Source organism: Antechinus flavipes, chromosome 3 (genome assembly GCF_016432865.1).
Source record: "Antechinus flavipes isolate AdamAnt ecotype Samford, QLD, Australia chromosome 3, AdamAnt_v2, whole genome shotgun sequence".
NCBI classification, from domain to species: domain Eukaryota; kingdom Metazoa; phylum Chordata; class Mammalia; order Dasyuromorphia; family Dasyuridae; genus Antechinus; species Antechinus flavipes.
The window spans coordinates 396102654-396124407 of NC_067400.1; the positions used below are offsets into that span (position 1 = coordinate 396102654).

General features: G+C 33.7%; 1 protein-coding gene across 1 annotated transcript in view; it reads right to left on the reverse strand.

Annotated features, from left to right (window-relative positions):
• C3H2orf88 (chromosome 3 C2orf88 homolog) overlaps positions 1–8829 on the reverse strand; it is a 49712-nt gene extending 40883 nt beyond the window's left edge. The window contains exons 1-3 of the mRNA XM_051986010.1: positions 8477–8829; positions 3804–3870; positions 1041–1084 (exon numbers count right to left, since the gene is read on the reverse strand). The gene's annotated coding sequence lies outside the window, so the exon portion shown is untranslated. The remainder of the gene's footprint in view (positions 1–1040; positions 1085–3803; positions 3871–8476) is intronic.
• Positions 8830–21754: the final 12925 nt, after the last annotated feature.

Below are 21754 nucleotides of genomic sequence, written 5' to 3' on the forward strand. Positions count from 1 at the left end.
TACTTTGAGGTCCAAGTTACACAAGGTATTCCAAAACTCTTCATGCATTTTTAATAGTTTAAAATTGCATTTAGAATTTTGGGATATTCCATACATCAATTAAGGATCAATTGTAAGAAATAACCTTTATTTATAAGTCCAGATTATATGAAATAAGAATGAAAACTGAAAAGTTATTTAAATCTGAAGAGGAAAAAAATAGAAGAACCTGAAGGCACAAGATAAATTCCAAAAGTTCTACTTAAGAATGAAAGAGAAGATTAAACTAGTGCTGATGTCTCAAATGATTTTGAAAAAAAGATAGACAGACTTTTGACTAGAATTTCTTTTTTAAATTAAATATTTATTGATTGATTAATTTTTAATTAACAAAAACTTCTCCCTCCTATATCCTTTCCCATTAGAAAGACAATAGCAGCAAAAGCAACAAATCTGAAACTCAACAAATATGGATAATCAACCAAAAGAAATTCTCAGTCATGGCCAAAAAAGAAAAAAAAAAAGTGTTGTTTTTTTAAAAATCAATTTTAACTCCAATACCTCTCTGCTTTGACTGGAATGATAGAGGGGAAGAGAGAAAGAAATAGACGATTGATAGATAGATAGGTAGAAACAGACAGAGGAGAGAGGGAGGGAAAGAGAGAGGGAGAGAAAGAGACAGACATAGAAAGAGAGGAGAGATGGAGGAAGAGAGAGAGAACGAGAGAGAGAAATAGACAGAGAAAGAGAGGAGAGAGGGAGAGGGAGAGAGAAAGACAGAGAGAGACATAGAAAGAGAGAGACAGACAGAGACAGAGACAGACAGATAGGCAGAAAGAAAGAGACAAATTGAGAAAAAAAAGGAGAGAAAGAAACAGAGAGACAGAGAGAGAAAAAAACAGAAACAGAGACAGAGATCTTTTTTAGTATGATGGCATGCATCTAACAAAGAAACCAAATAAATGAAAACAGGTGATACATAATAGATGGTATATGTTTTAAATATCATGAACAAATATATTCTTCCACAATATTTGACAGAGTGCAAAATATATCATTACCTGCACAGAAAAGTATGTTCTCTGCTTCTTGCCACAATAAGGACCTTAGGGGGGGAAACAAAGGGCTATCTCAGTACCTAGTCATTATGCACAGTAACAAATCTTGTATCATTGCCCATTGCCCAATTTAAAGAAATGAAAAAGAAGTAGAGTGGAATCCAGAAAAATATCTATACATAAAACTATATAAAACAGAAATTCTTGATAATTTAAATTAATACAACAATAATCTTATTTGATCTTTATGCCTATTCTGTAAGAAAGACTTCATTTTGAAAATGAAGAAAATGAGCAACAGGATAGTTAAGATAGAATCACTAAATGTCTGAGGCAGGCTACCAAACACCCAGGGACCAGACATTCAGACATCTACTATGCCCCCTAGCTGTCTCTGTCCCACCTAAAAGCAAAAGCTGCAAGTTCAAGGTGATAGAAGGAACTGAAGAAGCCCAAAGAATGAGATAAACAATTCAATATCAATCTATGCTGTAATAAATAGAGCAAAAAACAAAAACAAAAATATTAGAGAACTTGATAACTTTCTGACTGGTTAAAGAAGTTCTCAAAAGAAAAAATAGGTGTTGGATTAAACATGAAACAAAAAGCTTGTGTAGCTTGAATGTAATAAAAACAGTATAGTTACATAAGGGAAGTTACTGATATTTTATTTTTTCCTGCAAAACTAGAAAGCAACAGGGTCAGGAGAAATCCTTAATCATAGGCTCAAATGCTTCCTAGTAGTGCATAGATTATTAGCAAACCTGCTTCGTCTCATGTGAGCCTCATTCATCTTTCTTAACAGAAGGTATCACATATTTGTTACCAAAATATGATAAATTAGTGATAAATTAGTGACACTTCTGAATATAGACCCATTATATTACAAACATTCATAGTTTGTAGTATTTATAAAACCTATAAACACAGGAAAAACAGTATATTGGCTGAAAAACAAAAACAATCGATCAGAAAGAGGTATACATAGAGCAATTATAATTGATTCAATAATTTTTAATTAGCCACTATAAAACATCATAATATTTACACTACCTTTTTTAATATCCCAAAGCTTTTGCCTAATTTCCTCACTGATGGCTTAGTCATATGCTGCAAATATATAAAATACTGGAGATACAAGCATAGCAGAAAAGCTAGAGTGATTGTGTCCCTGGGAAATCTGCTCACTATTTAAAATACACCACAATATAACACTGTCAGTATAAAACAGAAGTCTGCAAAATATAACCTTAGGTCACATGTGGACTACTACCTATTTTGTATGCCCACAAGGTATGGATAATTTTTACACACAAAAATAAAATTTTATTGAATTTAAAAATGTAAAAACCACTCTCATCTGTTAACTGCACAAAAATAGGTAGTGGCTAGCACCTGGCTGTTGGACCATGGTTAGCTAATTCATGAAATATAAAACATGGCATCCACCAGGGAGAGTTTAAATCTGCTAAGGGTTTGCCCTAGACTGTACCTATGTCTCCCCTTAAAGACATCCCTCCTTATCATCTCTCCTGAGTAGAACTAAGTGTGACTTGCAAGGTAAAAAAAGAGTCTTACCAAAACATTACATTAACCACTTCATATACATATTGCATCTAATTAAAATTCTACCAAAAAGCATATTAAACAATTTACCACCTCATTTCACAAGAACTTTTCCAATGTTGTGTCTCTAAAATGCCATTTGGTCTTGTAAATCTTAATGAGTTCCAAAGAAGAATTTGCTTTTGAATTTGGAGAGCAAGTTGAACCAAGAGATAAAGGTAATATTTATAAATAATTTGTACTTCTCTAGACAAGCTTCCATAGCTGAGGCTGTGGGTATTAAAAGGCTACCTGAAGTCATAGCTTAATGGAAGAACACATTAAAGCAATTAACAACTATGAAATATTAGTTGAAAGGTATACTTTGATATGGCAAAATGGCTGACAATTGGGATTTGGTCAGACTTGTTAAGAAACACAAGGTTTAACACGATAAGGCAGTTACAGAAAAATGACCAAATACTCCTCAGCAAGGAAGAGGATAACATCTCAAAACCCATGATGAACCAATGGAAAATTAGACATTTCATGTCACAGAGTAAATAGTAAGACTTAGGTGTAGGCCACTGAATTTATTGAATGTAACTAAAAGTGATTTATCTTTGAACAAAACCTACATAATGGTTAAGACCCAAGGATGGAATCTTTTTTTTTTTAATAACTTTTTATTGATAGAACTCATGCCAGGGTAATTTTTTACAACATTATCCCTTGCTTTCACTTCTGTTTCGATTTTTCCCCTCCCTCCCTCCACCCCCTCCCCCAGATGGCAAGCAGTCCTTTACATGTTGAATAGGTTACAGTATATCCTGGATACAATATACATGTGCAGAATCGAACAGTTTTCTTGTTGCAGAGGGAGAATTGCATTCAGAAGGTATAAATAATCCGGGAAGAAAAACAAAAATGCAATCAATTTATATTCATCTCCCAGTATTCTTTCTTTGGGTGTAGCTGCTTCTGCCCACCAAGGATAGAATCTAAAGGCATTCTAAAAGTGATAGCTACATGAAATTAACCAACAATATGGCAACAAAGAAACACTGAACAAATTATGAGAGCAATACAAAATTAGATTATTGCCGTCAGATGTATACAGAAAGGTAATGACGGAGTTCTTATTGATTGATACAAATCATACAGTGATAGAGAAGAAACTATGCAATATATCATTGCTGGTAATAAAAATTGATCACCTACCAGACACCTAGGAAGACATGATCAGGCATCTACAATCATACACCAGAAGCTCTTCATCCTCTAAAAACTAGCAGATGAAAAATTCTTGTAAGATAAATACAGATTTGATAATAGCTTTAAGAATTCAGTAAATAAATTATACAGGTGACAGAAGACCATTACAAATGAAATGATTTCTACCAAGATAATAATAACAACAATATTGATGATTAGCAATTACATAGAGCTTATTAGGGACCGCACATTATAGTAAGCGTTTACGATTTTCTTATTTGACCTTCACAATAAGCTTGGGATATAGGTGCTATGATCTATATATAAGCTATTTCATAGGTGAGGAAACTGAAGCAAACTGGGTTGTGACTTGACCAGGGTAGCATAGCAATTAAATGTCTGAATTCACATTTGAACACACATCCTGGACTTCAGGTCAGCTGCTCTATTCACTGTGACCCAGTTGCAAATGTAACACTGTCCATAAAAATACACTTTATTTTCATAGTTTAGTGGATAGAGTGCTGGACTCAGAGTCAAGAGGACTTTAATTCAAATCTTGCCTCAGATACTAGCATCTGTGTAGCCTTATGCAAGTGACTTAATTTCTGTTTGCCTCAGTTTCCTCATCTGTAAAATGTGTATAATCATAGTACTCATCTCTCAGAGTTGTAGAGAATGAAATGAGATGATGTTTGTAAAGCACTTTGCAAATCTTAAAAGTGTTATATAAACTTCAACAACAATACTATATGATGATCAATTCTAATGGATGTGACCATCTCCAGCATTGAGATGAACCAAATCAGTTTCAATAGAGCAGTAATGAATTGAACCAACTACACCCAGCGAAAGAACTCTGGGAGATAACTATGAACCACTACATAGAATTCCCAATCTCTATATTTTTGTCTGCCTGCATTTTTGATTTCCTTCACAGGCTAATAGTACACTGTTTCAAAGTCTGATTCTTTTGTACAGCAAAATAACTGTTTGGAGATGTATACTTGTATTTAATTTATACTTTAACATATTAAACATGTATTGTTAAATCCTGCCATCTGGGGGAGGGGATGAGGGTAAGGAGGGGAAAAATTGGAACAAAAGGTTTGGTAATTGTCAATGCAGTAAAATTACCCATGCATATAAGTTGTAAATAAAAACATATAATTAAAAAAAAGTGTTATATAAATGTCTGCTATCATTAATTAAGAACTATAGTTTTAAACAGATAGTTATGCCAGATACTCATAATCTTAAAGTTAACATGAAATGGAAAGATTTTTAACATAGAGATCTTGTGGAAGAAATTTAAACCATATTGGGAAGAGAATGAGAGGAATATCATCTACAGGACTAAATATACAATAGCAGTATAATGGCTATCTCTCAAAATGTTAGATGGGGATTTTGAAACTCATTAAAAATATGAAAAGCACAAGATAGAAGAATTGTGAGAAGATAGTGTTGCATTAGGACCTGGAGAAGCCTAAATCCCCACACCCCACACACATCTCAACAGTAGATGCAATGATTAAGAGAATCAAAGAGAAGTAGCTCAAAAATCCTTTATCCAGTCCAAGGTCAAATACTGGCAGAATTTTTACAGATATCTGAGTAAAGACAAGTTATGTAACTGAAAAGAAAAGCTTGTAAACATTGGAGAAGAGCATAACGTAGCAACAGAAGACAATTTAAGAAGCTGGGCTGTAATAGACTGATGTAAGACTGAGAAGCCCACCAGAGAAAGAAGCTCCATAATGAATCCAAGTAGAGTCTCTGAGAAAATAATGACTTAGTTATAAGGAAAAAGGTACATGGAAAGAATAAATGGGAAGATAGAAAATATAGTATTAAATGAAATGAAGAGAAGAAGGGCAAGGAGAATTAAAATATTAGGACAGTTGACCATTATGGTAAACTGTGCCTGAGCACTAAATTCCCTAAAAATTTGAATGGGCTAAATAGAAAGCAATAATCCTGTGACAACAAGAAGCTTTGGGATAATCAATATCTGATTTAATGAGAAAACAAAAATTGATCCTATTTTGTAATTGATTCTATTTTGTAATTGATTCTATTTGATATCATTGCTGATATTTTAAATGCCTAAATCATATTGTTTTTTGTCTTTGAATTAAGTTCAAAAGTTTATGGGTTTAATTGTCTTCTCTGAGTTAAAGTTATTTCCCTTAACAATATGGGAAAGATCAATAATCAATGCCTTGAATGCCTTGTTTAATAGTCTTTTATCAGCTGTCATTATTTTGATAGAATAAAAAGTAACTGGGTGATTTATAGAAATATAGACATAGGGAAAACCTGTCCATTGTTAAACTATGATCTAGTCCCAAGGAAATTCCTATGTTAGCTGTTCTAAGGTGTATAATTATAATCATTAAAAAGTGTGTAAGCAAATTAATCATCTTTATATTAAAATGTAATGAGCTGCCATGAGCCAAAAACTTGTAAAAGGACACTGACCATTTGCAGTATAACTATTCTGTTTGCACCATGTATGAATCAAGAGAACCATTAGTAGCTGAACCTTGTGTCTCAGAGTCTCAGACCATATAGAGTGGATTGTAGATCACAACCTTTGTTTCTTTTAATGAAGGTTGATTTCTTTGCTCTGAGAGGCTTCCTAGCTTCTTTCTTATACCTATGAATCACTTTAATTTAAAAAAAAAAACACCTGTTATCTCTAAGACCACTAGCAGTACTTGCAAATTAGATTTATTATTTATTATTCTTGCAGGGGAACTAAATCAATCAAGATGGAAGAAGGGATTGTTGCTTCCCTGTTTCCAGCTAATCATATTATTCCTCACACCTGCTTCTGACTTTGCACCTAATTGCATTTTCTTTCCCATCTTTGATGATGCTTTCTATTTTTTTGCATCCTCCCTCTTCTGTCTTTAAGAATGATCTGTCAGCCCTCACTCAGAGTCTAGTTTTCTCAGAAGACTCTGACACCCTGCTTACTGGCAAATTTGTGCTTTGCTAATAAATTGACTACTCAGAGCTAGTGCCTCAGTTTAATTTTTATCACAACATTACTCATTAGATGACTTATATATGAAAATAATAGTTAGCATTTGTATACTTTACAAATATTATTTACAAATAGTATACTTTACAAATATTATTGTCTCAAAATAATCCTGGGAAGTAGGGTGCTGATATTATTCCCATTTTACAGTTGAGAAAACTGAGGCAAATAGAGGTTAAGACCCTTGCCCAGGATGATATAGTTATAAAGTGTCTGACTTTGTATTTGAACTCAGGTCCTCCTGACTCCAGGCTAGCACTCTAGGTTATATAAATTAGAGGAATAAGAAAGAAAACAATTTTGATTACATGGGATTTTAAAAACTCAAGCAAAACCAACACAATTAAAATTAGAAGACAATTAATTGGGGAACGTGTAGGTTTAAGAACATTTTACTCATATTAAAAGAGAATGAGAGAACTTCCATAAAATTAAAATCAGTTCCTTTTTTAAGTGCACTAATTATAGTTTAAAAGTGTTGAACTTTACAAAGTACAAAGGATAGATTCATCATAGAGAAAACATATGGGAAATATCAAAATATGCATATCTTGCTGACCATTCACATACTTTGTGTCAGAACTAGGCAAGTTCCAGAATTTTGACTCTGTGTTCAAGATGATATAATCACATATGTTTTGATCCTGTTTGTTATTTACATACGAAAATGCAAAGGATCTGTGATTTTTTCCTTGTGGGAAACTGTCAATGTGACAATTCCTTTCACTAATCTCCTATGACTTGGGAGTTAACCCCTAAGGAGCAGCCAGAGGGATAGGGAGCTTGTGGCTTATTTAGGGTCACATGTATTGCCCAAGAAATATTAGAGGTATAATTTGAACCCATCTTCCAAGTCTACCATTCTATCCATTATGCTACATTGACCCTACATATATAAATGGATATGCGTGCATATTGATATTTACATATACATGCTAATATTTAACATGACATAACCATAGAAAAATTGTGCTTTATTTTTTCAGGGAAAAAAATGGGATTGATGCCAACTGGTATCAAAAAAAGTATTGTCCATCACATTCACCAAAGTTCTTAAGTGCCATTTTTTCTGGTTGGACACTAATTCCACAATTACCCACAATAGAGCCTCTCTGTTTTTTACTCTGGCATAGTACCTTCATTCTTTCCTTCAGAAACTTTTATTTTACTGCTGTCAGCACTGGTGTGTGTGTGTGTGTGTGTGTGTGTGTGTGTGTACAGAGCTGGGTCAGGGCATTGGAACTATAAAGGAAAAGAAAGGAAGAAGAGAGAAGAGGAGAATATAGGTCAAGAATAGAGATGGATGGAGACACAACATGTTCTTTCAAGTTATGAATTAAAAGGTATTGTTATATTATTCTACTAGTGTGATATACTACTCTGGGTCTTGAAGTATTAGAACATTGGTGATTTTTTTTTTTTTGAGAGTGTGCTTCCCAGCTTGAAAAAGAGGGATATACATGTTAAATTTTTAAAACATTAAGCCACTGTATTTTATGTAGTTAGAAATATTTAGTAATGATACACTCATAGCAAGGAGCAAAAAGTAAAAAAAAAATTTCCTACTTTATTGTGTCAATAAAAGGTAAAGAATTTAATATCTAACAGTTCTTAAAAAATATTTTACCTTATAAAATGGGACCCAAATAATCCAAAGAAGATATCAATCCTGTATGGGTTGTTCAACTGAAGATGAAAGCCTACTGTGAGACATTTGCAGCAGTTGGCTCTCTGCCACCTTTTGCCTAGAAACAGTTGCCAGGCAGGATCAGATTTGCTCACAAATGCATTTTCACTCAATGATAGGTGTTATGATAATGTTTTTTCCACCATTCAGCCGATTTTTCTTTTCTAGTCTGGTTTAAAGAAAAGAGATGTCTTTGTCAGCATCAAAGGATATTTACTCAGAGCTCTCATGAACACTGCATTGTGTTCAGCTATTTCCCTACCAGAGAGGTGATGATTCTTGACTCTTACAAGCTCATGACTATTTTGGTAAAGTTTTAACCCAACAAATCTTTTCTCATGCTAAGTATGTATTGCTTAGAGGGCAGAACAGTGGCTATAAAACTCATTTTCTATTCCTAGTTCTCTTGCTGACACATAAAGGTCCATTGTTGTATGTCATTTTAAGTGTCTTTTGTGTTAATATATGATAAACATTATAATATAGAATAAATCTTTAGAGTATTTGAAAAGAGCTAAAGGACACCTTCATTCCTTATTTGAAGACTTCTTATTTTTTTCTTCTACTATACACCTCAAAGTTGATGTTATAAACCATTAATCATTTCTTCATCATACAATGGACAGGAAGGAATCCTATATTACTCTAACTTTGGGAAAATTAGATTATGAATATTTGTGAAATTATAAAATGTATCCATGCTCATTGATTTGGTAAACTATAAGAACCAAAAGAAGGGATAAAGAAACATACGGCTCTGTTCTACATTGAGCATTTTAAACTGTTTACTGAGTATCCTCTGTGTGTATAATCACCTCAAGTTTCAAAAACAAACTTTTCTCTTGGAGACAGTCTTCTCAAATTCCCTCTTTCTGTCAATTCAATGAATCTAATCCAACAAATATTTATTAAATACCTATTCTGTTTAAGACATTGCACCTTAGAAACAAATAACAACAAAGTTTTTGTTTTCAAAGAATCTACATCTCATTTTGGGCCAAAACATGTAGACAAATAATTTGATACAAGATGATTTGAGGACAGGTAATGCAGTAATAGAGTGCCAAAGCTGGCATCAGGGAGACCTGAATTCAAATATGGTCTCAGATACTTAATAGCTGTGACAACTCCTGGGCAAGTCACTTAATCCTATTTGTCTCAGTTCCTAAGCTGTAAAAATGATCTGGAAAAGAAAATGGCAAACCACTCTAGTATCTTTACCAAGAAAACTCCGAATGGGGTCTTGAAGAGTTGGAGATGACTGAAAGTGACTAAAAAAGAACAACAATCATGATTTAAACTGTGTCTGTGAAAAATGCAACATACTTTTTATGGAATAAAAGGAATAACAATTCCTTTTTTTTTTGCTTCAAGATTAATAATTACAAATCATGGAATCACATGACTTTCCTAGACATATATGCAAAGCATTTTATTTTTGTTAAAGCATATTCTATTAAATTTCTATTTCTACCTCTGAAAGAAAAGTCCTTTTATTTTAAAAATATATTTTATTTTTCCCACAATGACATATTAAAACAAATTTTATATATATATATTTTAACGTTTTGAGCTTTAAATTCTATCTCTTCTTCTTTCCCCTCCCCCTCCTTGAGATAGTAAGCAATCAGATATGTTATACATGTTTAATCATGTGAAACATCCCTATATAGTCTTTTTTGGTTAAGAAGACTCAAAAGAAAAAGAAAGTGGAAAAATAGCATGCTTCACAGTCTGTATTTTCCTGGAGGTGGATAGTATGTTTCTTCATGCATCCTCTGAGATTGTCTTAGATCATTGTATTCCTGAGAATAGCTAAATCATTCATAGCTCTTTATCGAACAATATTGTTGCTAATGTGTATAATGTTCTCCTGGTTCTGTTCACTTCACTTTGCATCATTTCTAGGTTTTTCTGAAGTCGTTCTGCTTGTCATTTCTTATAACATAATCATATTCAATTACAATTATATACCACAGCTTGTTTAGGCATTCCCCAATTGATGGGCCTTCCTTTGATTTCCAAATCTTAGCCATCACAAAAAGAACTGTCATTGTTTTTGTACAAATAGATCTTTCCCCCTTTTTTGGATATCTTTGGGATATAGACCTAGAAGTGGTATTGCTGAAACTAATGGTATGCACAGTTCCAAATTGCTGTCCAGAATGGTTGGACCAGTTCATAAATTCACCAACACTGCATTTAGTTTTCCGATTTTCCCACATCCTCTCTAACATTTATCATTTTCTTTTTTTTTTTTCTTTTTGGTCATACTAGTCAATCTGATAGATGTGAGATGGTACCTCAGAGTTGTTTTAATTAGCATTTCTCTAATCAATAGTGTATATCAGTTAAGTGACTTGCCCAAGGTCAGACAGTTAAAAGTGTGAAGTGTATGAGGCCAAATTTTAATTTAGGTCCTCCTGACTTTAGGGTCATGTTCTATCCACTGAGCTATCTAGCTGTCCCACATCAGTTATTCTTGACACCATTCTCCCAGTTCCCCAGTTTGTAATCTCAAAGTTATTCTTGACTACTCTTTTTTCTTCATTTCCTTATCCAATCAGCTGATAAATCTTGTCAGTTCTTTTGTCTCTGTTGTCTCTGTAACACCTCCCTATAACTATTATCTTAATTCAGGATCTTTGGCTGTTCTTTCTGCTTCTATTCTCTCCAATCTTTAAGTCATCCTCCACCCAGTTTCTAAAGCCACCTTTCTGAGGAACATTTTTGGCCAGGTTCCTCTCTTGCTCATAAGCCTTCTGTAACTCCCCATTGCTTCTAGGATTAAAATACAAAAGTATCAATCTGATGATTTAAAGCTCTCAATAACTTGCCTCCCAACTCTTTTCAATCTTATTCCACATTACTTTCTTTTGAGACTAACTGGACTACTAATTTTCCCCCAAGTTCCCCAACACTATTCTTTACCTGTACACATTTGCACAAAAATTTTCTGCTTCCTATAATTCATAACTTCATCATCTTGACTCTCTGAGTGCACTATTCCGCCCCCCCTCCCCAGTGAAACGCACGCCGCGCTCCAAGCTGCATCCAATCAGAGCTGCAGCAGTGAGCTTGTCATCCTGTTCTTCCCCAGTGATTTGCTTGCTGGCGCCATTGAGAGCAGTGCTGCGGAGGAGAGCTGAGGCAGGACAACATAAAAACCCGGTATGTAAGTGGGAGTGAGAGGGCATGATGGAGGATAAAAGAAAAACTCAGCCAGCACTCACCGCGCTTAAGAAATGAAGAACTTCCTTGCAGAGAGAAGAATAGATCAAGTAATGATTCCTGCAGGAATGACTGCCTAGCTCCAGACCCTTGATATTGCAATAAACAAGCCATTCAAGGACCATTTGCGCATGGAAGTCAATGACTATATTGAAAATAGAATGGAAAGAAATCAGCGTGGAAACTTTGTGAAGCCCTGTCTGCAAGAAGTCATGACTTGGGCGAAGAAGTCATGGGATAAAATTACTGACAGCTGTGTCGCCAAGGCACTACGAGCAGGTTACCTGGACAAGACATGTTCATTTAAAGAGAGCTATATTGCTGGACATGACAGATTGGGTCCACTTCTTCTGAAGGAAATAGAGGCGCAAGACATCCAGGACGGAATTCAGGGTATGGACACTTATGACGATGTTGTTGAAGAAGATGACATGATCATTATTGAATAAAGATACTTTTTTTTGTTCACATTTACCTGTTTATTAAAATTGCTGTCAATGTTCATTAAAATAAGCCCTCCCCTGAAAATAAGCCCTCTGGTGGTTTTCTGTCCAAAAAATTTAATAAGACAGTGTCTTATTATCAGGGAAACACGGTAGTAAATTTTAATAAGTTTAATAAATTGAAATGAACATTCTCAAATTAATTTGTGAGACTCTTTCTATTTACCTGCTAACTGAAAACAGCTTTTAGATAGCATTTTGTGAGTTTTCTCTCTACAAAGTTGTAGACCCTTGGAAGTGTCTACCCAGGAAAACACACTTGGTTTTGAGATCCTGAGCAATTAGAGATTATCCCAAAAATTGACCAGTAATTCAGTTGGGGTGTGTGGGAAGAAATACAATAAAGGTATGGGTTGAGGGAAGTATTAAAAGAGGGCTGAGAAAAACAAACTATGTCTAAGTGATTGTTGAATCAAAGGCTAATTCTAAATTCAGAGTCTTCAGCAGGTATATTTATAAGCGAATTTATGTAGTTGACTGGCTACCCTATCTTACTGTGTACTATTGGTATCATACTTTTGGAAGCTGATGAATGATCACTGGCTCTACTCCTTTCCCATTAACCCAGACTCCTTACTAATACTGCTGTTTCTGTTTTTCACTGTCAGATGTTGCACCCAACTGAGTGATACTATAATTAGAATATTTTATAATTACTTAATAATTACTATGCATACATGTATTACTTTGCACTGTCACCTTCACTAGAAATCCATTTTTCATTGGACAAACAGTTGTGGGTATAAGTGATTGTTTTGGAAGAAAATCATTTAAGATATATCTTCTATCTAGAGAAGATATTAGGGGTTGAGATGATTCTGCCTGCTAGGACTTGTACAAAGATTTTTAGGAACTCAATGTCTTCTGGCCAAAAATACATTTAAATGAGGCAATTTATTTATAAGCCCACCCTACAAATAGATATTCCTCAAAATGTAGAAAAGAAAAATATCCATTTTACTGTTGAAATTTTACTATATTACAAACATTCCAGCAGTTATATGTGAGAAATAAAAAAAATATATTTATAAAGTAATACAGCAGTGTACTCAATGAATCATATAATGTATGTGCTGGGTGCCTCTCAAATGTATAAAATAGATTTAAAAAATAAGTCCAATGGTATTGGGCATGGTATTACTAGTATAACAGTATGTTTGTTCAGGTTTCACTTTGTAAATTACTCAAGTTCATATATAATGATTTGTAGCTTCATGCATGGGTACTATTTCTTCATGTAATCCTCAAGATACTAAAAAACTTTGGAGTGTTTTGGGTTTACATGCAAATTTTGGTTTTATGATATCTAACATCCATAAATAATATCTCAAGCCTTACTGCTTCCCTCCAACCATCTGCTTTCAAATCAGTATCATTACAGAAACTTCCATAGTTAAACACTTCTTTGACAAGAATAAGTATCCAATATCACACTATTCTGTAAATTCATCACTTTGTGTTTAGTGCCTTGGAAACATAAGATGGTAGAGCTAGAAGGTACAATAGAGATCACTGACTTCAACCCCCTCATTTTACAGGAAGTCAGTCAGTAGGAGAGAATAATAGCTGACAGAGAGGCAAGAGATAGAGAGAGAAAGAGAGAGATTAAAAGTTTTGCAAAATACTTTACAGCCATTATTTATTATAATCCTCATAACAATCCTGTGATGTGGATACCTCAATTATTGTCAACATTTTAAACAGAAAGAAAATTCAGCTAAATGGAATTAACAAATGTCAGGATTCAAATCCAGGTCTTGATTCCAAGTCAAACCATATCATCTCTTTTTTGTGTAATTATTATTATTTAGATTGCCCACTTCTTAAGTAAATGTGAAGTCTTCCTCCTACTTTTTCCTCTTCTCTCCCTTCCCTGAGTACATAGGTGGGTGGGCTACACAGTCTCTTTCCTTTCCCATCCTTAGGGGCCAGGGTGGTACAGCAGGAAGCATTTTGGAGAGAATCTGAAGTAGAATCCCAGTTTGCTACTATTTTCAAGGATCTTGGCATGCCACTGGTCCTCAGGTTCCTTATTTATAAAATGAGTAGGCTGGACACAGTGATGTCAAACTCTAGTAGAAATGGAGGGCACTAACTTGTACAAAAAGATCCTTGAGAGTTGTGTCTTCATTAATTTTAAAATCTAATATTATCTGTATTTTATTGTATTTTTATTTATTTTGCTAAATATTCCCCAGTTATATTTTGATCTGGTTTAGGCCCCACTCTGTAGTGTTGTAGACCTGGCCTTGTTTGATGCCTCTAGAGTAGGGGACCTTGTTGGTGTCTTCTGAGTTCTGAGCATCCTTAGTTCAGGCACTGATTTATAGCTGAATTGCAAAGATTGGTTTCAGACAGTTCATTCCAAATGGCTTTTCATTCAAAAAGTTTCATAGCAGCTTTTAAAAAAATAGCATATATGTATTTTAATGAACAATAAAACAACATTAAATATTATGGGGGAGATAATTGTTTACTATAGATTAAGAGGAATTCTTCCTTAAAAGCTTGAGCTGTACTTTTTTCAGTACATATTTAAAATACAGAGGCAAAATGTTTTCTTGTTAAACAAAAATTTATCATGGAATTTCCTCAGCTGCAGAAATAAGGTTTCATGAAAATATTATTCCATTTCTGGGGAAAACAGACAATATCCAATTAGGCATTTTTAATGATTTGTTCATTTAACTACACTATTTCTTAAGATTTATTTAATCTGTCATAGAGATATCTTGTTCCTATACTTTTAAACTATATAACAATAATTTACTTTTCTCATAGTTGAAACAAAAATATGATTCAGGCTGAATAAACAAACTATTGATTATGTCTTTTTTGTTGTTATCATTTCATTTCAGTTATGTCTAAATCTTCATGATCCCATTTGGGGTTTTCTTGGCAAAGGTGTTAGAATGATTTGCCATTTCCTTCTTCAGCTCACTTTATAGATGAGAAAACTGAGGTGGACAGGGTTAAGTGACTTGCCCAGGATCACACAGCTACTAAATGACTTGAGGCCAGATTTGAGCTCATGAAGATAATTCTTCTTGACTCCAGGCCTGACACTCCATTCAATCACCTATCTTCCCACTGACTGAATCTTAACTGACAACCAAACAAGTTACAGATGTAGATAACATCAGAAACAACTCTCTGTATATAATCAGACTATTGGCAAGGTAGAACAATGATTATAAATCAACTCCCAAACTGGATAATTAGTCAACCAATCAATCATTTATTAGTTGTTTATTATATGTTAATTATTATATTTATTATTTATATATAAATGTGTTTATTATATAATTATTATATATACATGACAATATATTATTATATATTATATAACAATAATATATATACACATATATATGCATATATATATAAATTATCAAGGAATCACTATATGCCAGGTACTGTATTGGGCACTGGGGATACAAAGACAAAAATTAAATAGTCCCTGATTGAAAGGACTTTACATTCTATCAGGAAGTAGGAGAAAGATGGGAGAAGATAAATGTGAGAAAACACAGAATATGACTATAGTAGATTCAATCTGAACTTTTCAAATAAGCTAAGATTGATTAATGGAAAAAATTAAAGATATTGAAGTTGATCTTCACCATTTCCTATAAAAATTTAATTGAAAAAGAAAAAAAAAAGAGGATGGAAAGAACTTTTAAAACATTCTTATTACAATAAATAATTCATTGGATGGAGAATGGAGAAGGAAAATATTTGGAAATGAAAATGTTGTTAAAATTTAAAGATGTCAATAAAAACTAAAGAAAAAAGAAAAATCTTCAAAAAGTTTGATGTAAGCCTCAAGCCATATCATGTTAGGGACATTTACAGATAACATTATTTGGAGAATAAAAATATAGTACAGAAACAGAAGAAATATATTAAGGTAACCAAATGGATCTATAAAGTGGAACTGTCAAATTTGGACTCTACATTTCAGTTCCTTAAGTGCTATATGTGAAATCAAAATGACACTCAAGAAGACAAAATGAATATTGACTAAAGTAATACAAATAAAAACAACTCTAAAGTACCACCTCATCCCTCTCAGATTATCTAAAATGACAGGAAAAAATAATATGGGAAAATTGGGAGACTAATGCATTGTTGGAAGAGTTGTGAACTAATCTAGCCATTCTGGAGAGCAATTTGGAACTATGTCCAAAGAGCAACCAAATTCTGCATACTCTCAAAGAGATCATAAAAGAGGGGATAAGACTGCATGTTCAAAAATATTTATAGCAGCTCTTTTGTGGTATCAAGGAATTAAAAATTGAATGGATACCTATTAATTGAGAAATGGCTGAATAAGTAATGGTATATGAATGTAATAGAATATTAATGTTCTAAAAGAAATCATCAGCTTATTTCAGGAAAATCTAGGGAGACTTACATGAACTGATGCTGAGTGAAGTAAGCAGAATCAGGAGAACATTGAACATGAACATGCAAGATTATCAAACTATGATAGATGGCTCTTCTCAGCAATACAGTGATCCAACATAATTCCAATAGACTTAAAATGGAAAGTGTCAGTTTAATAAGATTTCTCAGGGGAGGGGAAAATACCGAAAAAAAAAAAAAAAAAGGAAAATAGTAATACTAAGAAAAGTAATTAAGAAGACAAAAAATTTATCATGTCATGTGACTTTTTTCCGCTCTTATAAATATAAGAATGATCTCTGCATATATTGACAGTATTCTTGGTAAAACAAGAAAAGGAACAGACTTTTGCATACAGTTTTTTTATAACAGACTGCATTTTTGAACCCTTTCAATTAACTTCTGAAAGATAGAAAGAATCCAATTTATTGAATGTTGATTTTTTCAAAAGATGTTAACCAACTAGACAAAAAGCCTCCCCAAGAATTGAATGACCTGAAAATTAGAATGGGTTAAACAGAAACAACTCAATAAGGAATGCTGGAACAAAATCAGAAGACTGAAAAAAAAATACTACACACACACACACACACACACACACACACAGAGTGCACATATGAAACAATGTGCTGTAAAATAGCCAATGAGAGATAAACTAAAGAATTATCTATTTGGAGATGTCCAGTGGAGGAACCCATTCTAGCCCTTCCAAATTTCCCTCCAGACAACTAGAAAACCACTTCAGAATTGAAGTAGAAGCAGAAAAGCAATTTACCAGCATAGCAGGAAAAGGCTGTCTCACTGGGGTGGCAGGGTAATGAGGTGTAAGTCCTGGCGCAGCTAGGTGGTGCAGTGGATAAAGCACCAGCCCTGAAGTCAGGAGGAGCTGAGTTCAAGTATGATCTGACACTTAACACTTCCTGGCTGTGTGATCCTGGGCAAAACACTTAACCCCAATTGCCTCAGAAAAAAAAAAAAAAAAAATGAGGTGTAAGAGCTGCTGCAGCAGCCAACTTCAAAGTAGTGCACCTGCAACAAGGATCCAAGCCTGACATCATCCATCAGTAAAACCCTGCCCTGCTGCAAACCAGCAGCCCTCTGGGCAAATGAACAGGCTCTGTGACTCAGCAAAGCCCCATCCCAACACAAGCTACCAGCTCAGCCTAGACCCCATTATTAATCAGTAGTGAAGCTCCTCTTGGAGCTGACCAACAGTGAGAAACCTCCCATTCAAGGACCTATCAACAGAGAAGTCCTGTTTCCATAGCAACCCAGTAGCAGGGCCCTACCCTTGGGGCAGATCAGCAACAGATCCCACCAGAAAGATTTTGTCAGGAAAGCAACCAAGCAGCAAGGTCCCTACCGCTAGAACAGGTCAGCAGCTAAACCCCATACTCAGGGGAGGCCAACAGGGAGACCCTCCTCCCTTCAGTACAAGCCAGAAAAAAAGTCCAGAGAAAGCAAGAAGCTAAACCCTGAATCCTAGTGAAAGCCAGCAGTAAGACCCAGAACTTCAGTAATAAAGCTTGGCACAGTGTAAGACCAGAGCCTAGCTCTCACATAAAAACTCCAATCATGAAAAGGCTGAAAAAAAAGAGAATTTTACTGTAGAAAGTTACAGGAAAGATTAAGGCATCAATTTAGAAGAGGACAATGATGTCAAAATAGCTACATCTGAAGCCTCAAAGAAAAATGTAATTTGATTTCAGAATGAAAAAAGAATTCCTAGAAGAGCTTTAAACGGATTTTAAAGGAAATCTGATAAATAGAAGAAAGATTGAGAAAAGAAATGAGTAATTAAAGAGTATCATAAAAAAAAAAAAGAGTCAATAGTATGGGAAAAGATATACAAAAATTTACTAAAGAAAAAACCCCATAAAAAATGAAATTGTTTAAAGGGAAAAAGAAGTACAAAAGTTCACTGAAGAAAAAAATTCCTTAAAAATCAGAATTGAATAAGTGGAAACTAATAACTACATGAGACATCATGATATGATAAAACAAAATAAAAAAACTATTTAAAAATCAAAGTAAATATGAAATTTCTCATTGAAAAAACAACTGACTTAGAAAATGGATCCAACAGAGATAATAAAATAATTATCAAACTACTTGAAGTCCATGATCAAAAAAATAAAATAAAGAAAAATCCTGGACAAATTCTTTCAAGAAATTATCAAAGAAAACTGCCCTGATATATTAGAACCATAGAGCAAAATAAAAATTGAAAGAGCCTACCAATCACTGCTTGAAAGAGATCCCAAAATGAAATCTCTAAGAAACATCATACCAAATTCCAAAAATCATAGATCAAGCAGAAAGTATTATAAATAACCAAAAAGAAACAATTCAAACATTGTGGTGACACAGTCAGGATTATCCAGAATTTGGTAGCTTCCACATTAAAGAACTATAAGGCACTAGAAGGCAAAGGAGTTAGAATTACCACCAAGAATCATTGTATTGAGCAAAACTGAATATAGTTTTTTTCAGGAAGAAAATGGATATTTAACATCATAGAGGACTTTCAAGTATTTCTAATTTAAAAAAATCAAAGTGAATAAAAAATTTGACCTCCAAGTACAAGATTCAAGGGAAACATAAGAAGGTGAAAAAAGAAATTAGAAAGATAAAACACAAGAAATTCAATAAGGTTAAATTGTTTATGTTGATATATGGCAAGATAATATAACTCTTTAACAACTTCATTACTATAACAGCAATCAGGAGGACTGGGTCAAAGAACAAATCATAGAAACCATTGATAATTTCATGAAAGAAAATGACAACACAGAGACAACGTACCAAAAGCTGTGGGATGTAGCCAAAGCAGTATTATTTTCTATCTCTAATTGCTTACATCAATGAAATAGAGAAAAATCAGATCAATGAATTGGGCATGCAACTTAAAAAAAAAACTAGAAAGAAATAAATATCTCTAACTAAACACCAAATTCGAAATCCTGAAAATCAAAAGAAAGATTAATAAAATTGAAAGTAAGAAAATCATTAGACTAATAAATAAAACGAAAAGCTAGTTTTATGAAAAGAACCCCCCAATAAATAAATCATCGATTAATTTGATTAAAAAAGCTAAGAAGAAAACCAAATTACTAGTATCAGAAATAAAAGGGGTGAATTCACCACCAATTAAGAGGAAATTAAGACAGTTGTTAGCAGATATTTTGCTCAACTGTATGCCAATAAATTTGAAAATCTAAACGAAATGGATAGATATCTGCTGAAATAAAGTTATCCTAATCTGGATTTGTTAATCTGCAAAAGAAATAAAAGACTTAAATAATCCAATCTTAGAAAAAGAAATTAAATAATTCCCCAATAAACTTCCTAAGAGGAAAAAAATCCCCAGGCAGATGAATTCCTATGAATATTCTACAAAAACCTTTAAAGAACAATGAATTCCAATGCTAGTTAAACTATTTGGAATAGAACCAGAAGTATGTTATACACACAACAGCAATGTTGTTTGATAGAGAATTGTGAATGATTTAGCACTTTTCGGCAATACAATAGTCCAAGACAATCACAATCACAAAGGACTAATGATGACATGTACTATTTACTTCCAAAGAAAGAACTGTTATTAATATAGAATAACATATATTAATATAGAAACATGCTAATTTTGACTTTAATTTTTAAAATTTGTACAAAATGACTAATATGGAAATGGTTTATATAATTGCACATATATAACCTATATCTATCTGATTGCTTACTACTTCTGGGAGGGGATAGAAAAGAGGAGAGATAGAATTTGGAATTCAAAACTTTAAATAAATTAAAAAAAAAAAGAATCATCTCTTTGAAAATCACAATTAAAAAATGGACTGGGCAACCAATATTATTGCATGCCTGATTTATTGTTTGAAGATATCAGTTCTACTTGAATAGTTCTGTTATGCACAGTTCTTTTTAACTGTCCTGACTCAGTTTCCCTGTACAAGTTTCCCTTGTCTCAGTTTAACTGTTCTGTCTCAATCTCTTTAGTTGTAAATTCCCCTCTGACCCATTAAGACTGAGGACTATTTACTCTAAGGTTATAAATTAGCAAGATAAACAAGAGAGTAGACCTCCTGACTCTTTTCTGTCCTCAAGAATTTACAATATCCCTCTAAAATATTCCAAGATACCTCACTGATATCTTTACTTCTTTGTATTCTGAAATCCTGTCTCTGGGTTTTTAGAATTTATGGCCTCCCCATCCTGATAGAAGTTTTCCCAGGCTTCTTACCCCTTCCTTTGTTTAGAGAAAAGGTATTTAAGAAGTTGGGATTCCTCCATTCATTGCTGGAGGCTGGAGGCTGGAGGCTGGCAGCTGGCGGCTGTATGCTGGACGCTGGATTCTTTGGGATGACAGTCTCCTCCAGCCCTGGGACCAACATCGATTTTTTTGGTCCTAGTATATCTTTATCTCTGTCTGACTGGATAATTTGAGATGAGAGTCCTATCCAGTCAATTTTACTCTCCCATTAATAAAATATTAAAAACTCTCTAATCTCTCTCCTGCCTCAGTTTCTCCGGCATTACATTTCAAGTCATAGGACTGATATTGTTTTGTTCAATATGTCTATTTGTTTCAGATAAATATAACCTCACCAAAAAATAAGACTCAGTGGTGTTCTGGGGCTTGCTTTAATTATTACAATGCCAGCTGTAAATAGTAGCTGCTAGTAGGACCTTTGTTTGGAAGGGTTATTATGGGTTAGTCATTTTTTAGTCATGTCTGATTCTTCATGATCTCAACTGAGATTTTCTTGACAAAGATACTGAGGTGTTTTGCCATTTCCTTCTCCAGCTCATTTTTACAGATGAGGAACTGAGGCAAACAGAGTATGATTTGCCTAGGGTCCAATAGCTAATAAATGTGTGAAGTTAGATTTGAACTCCAAAGAAGAACCTTCCTGACTCCAGATTCCACATTCTATCCACTACACCATCTTGCTGCCCTATATGGGCAATAAGGAATTCTTTTCCATGAGACTCTGCTAGATATACTTCTTGACAATGGCAAATACCTTTGAACACCTATGAGAATAATTGCCTTGAAATTAAA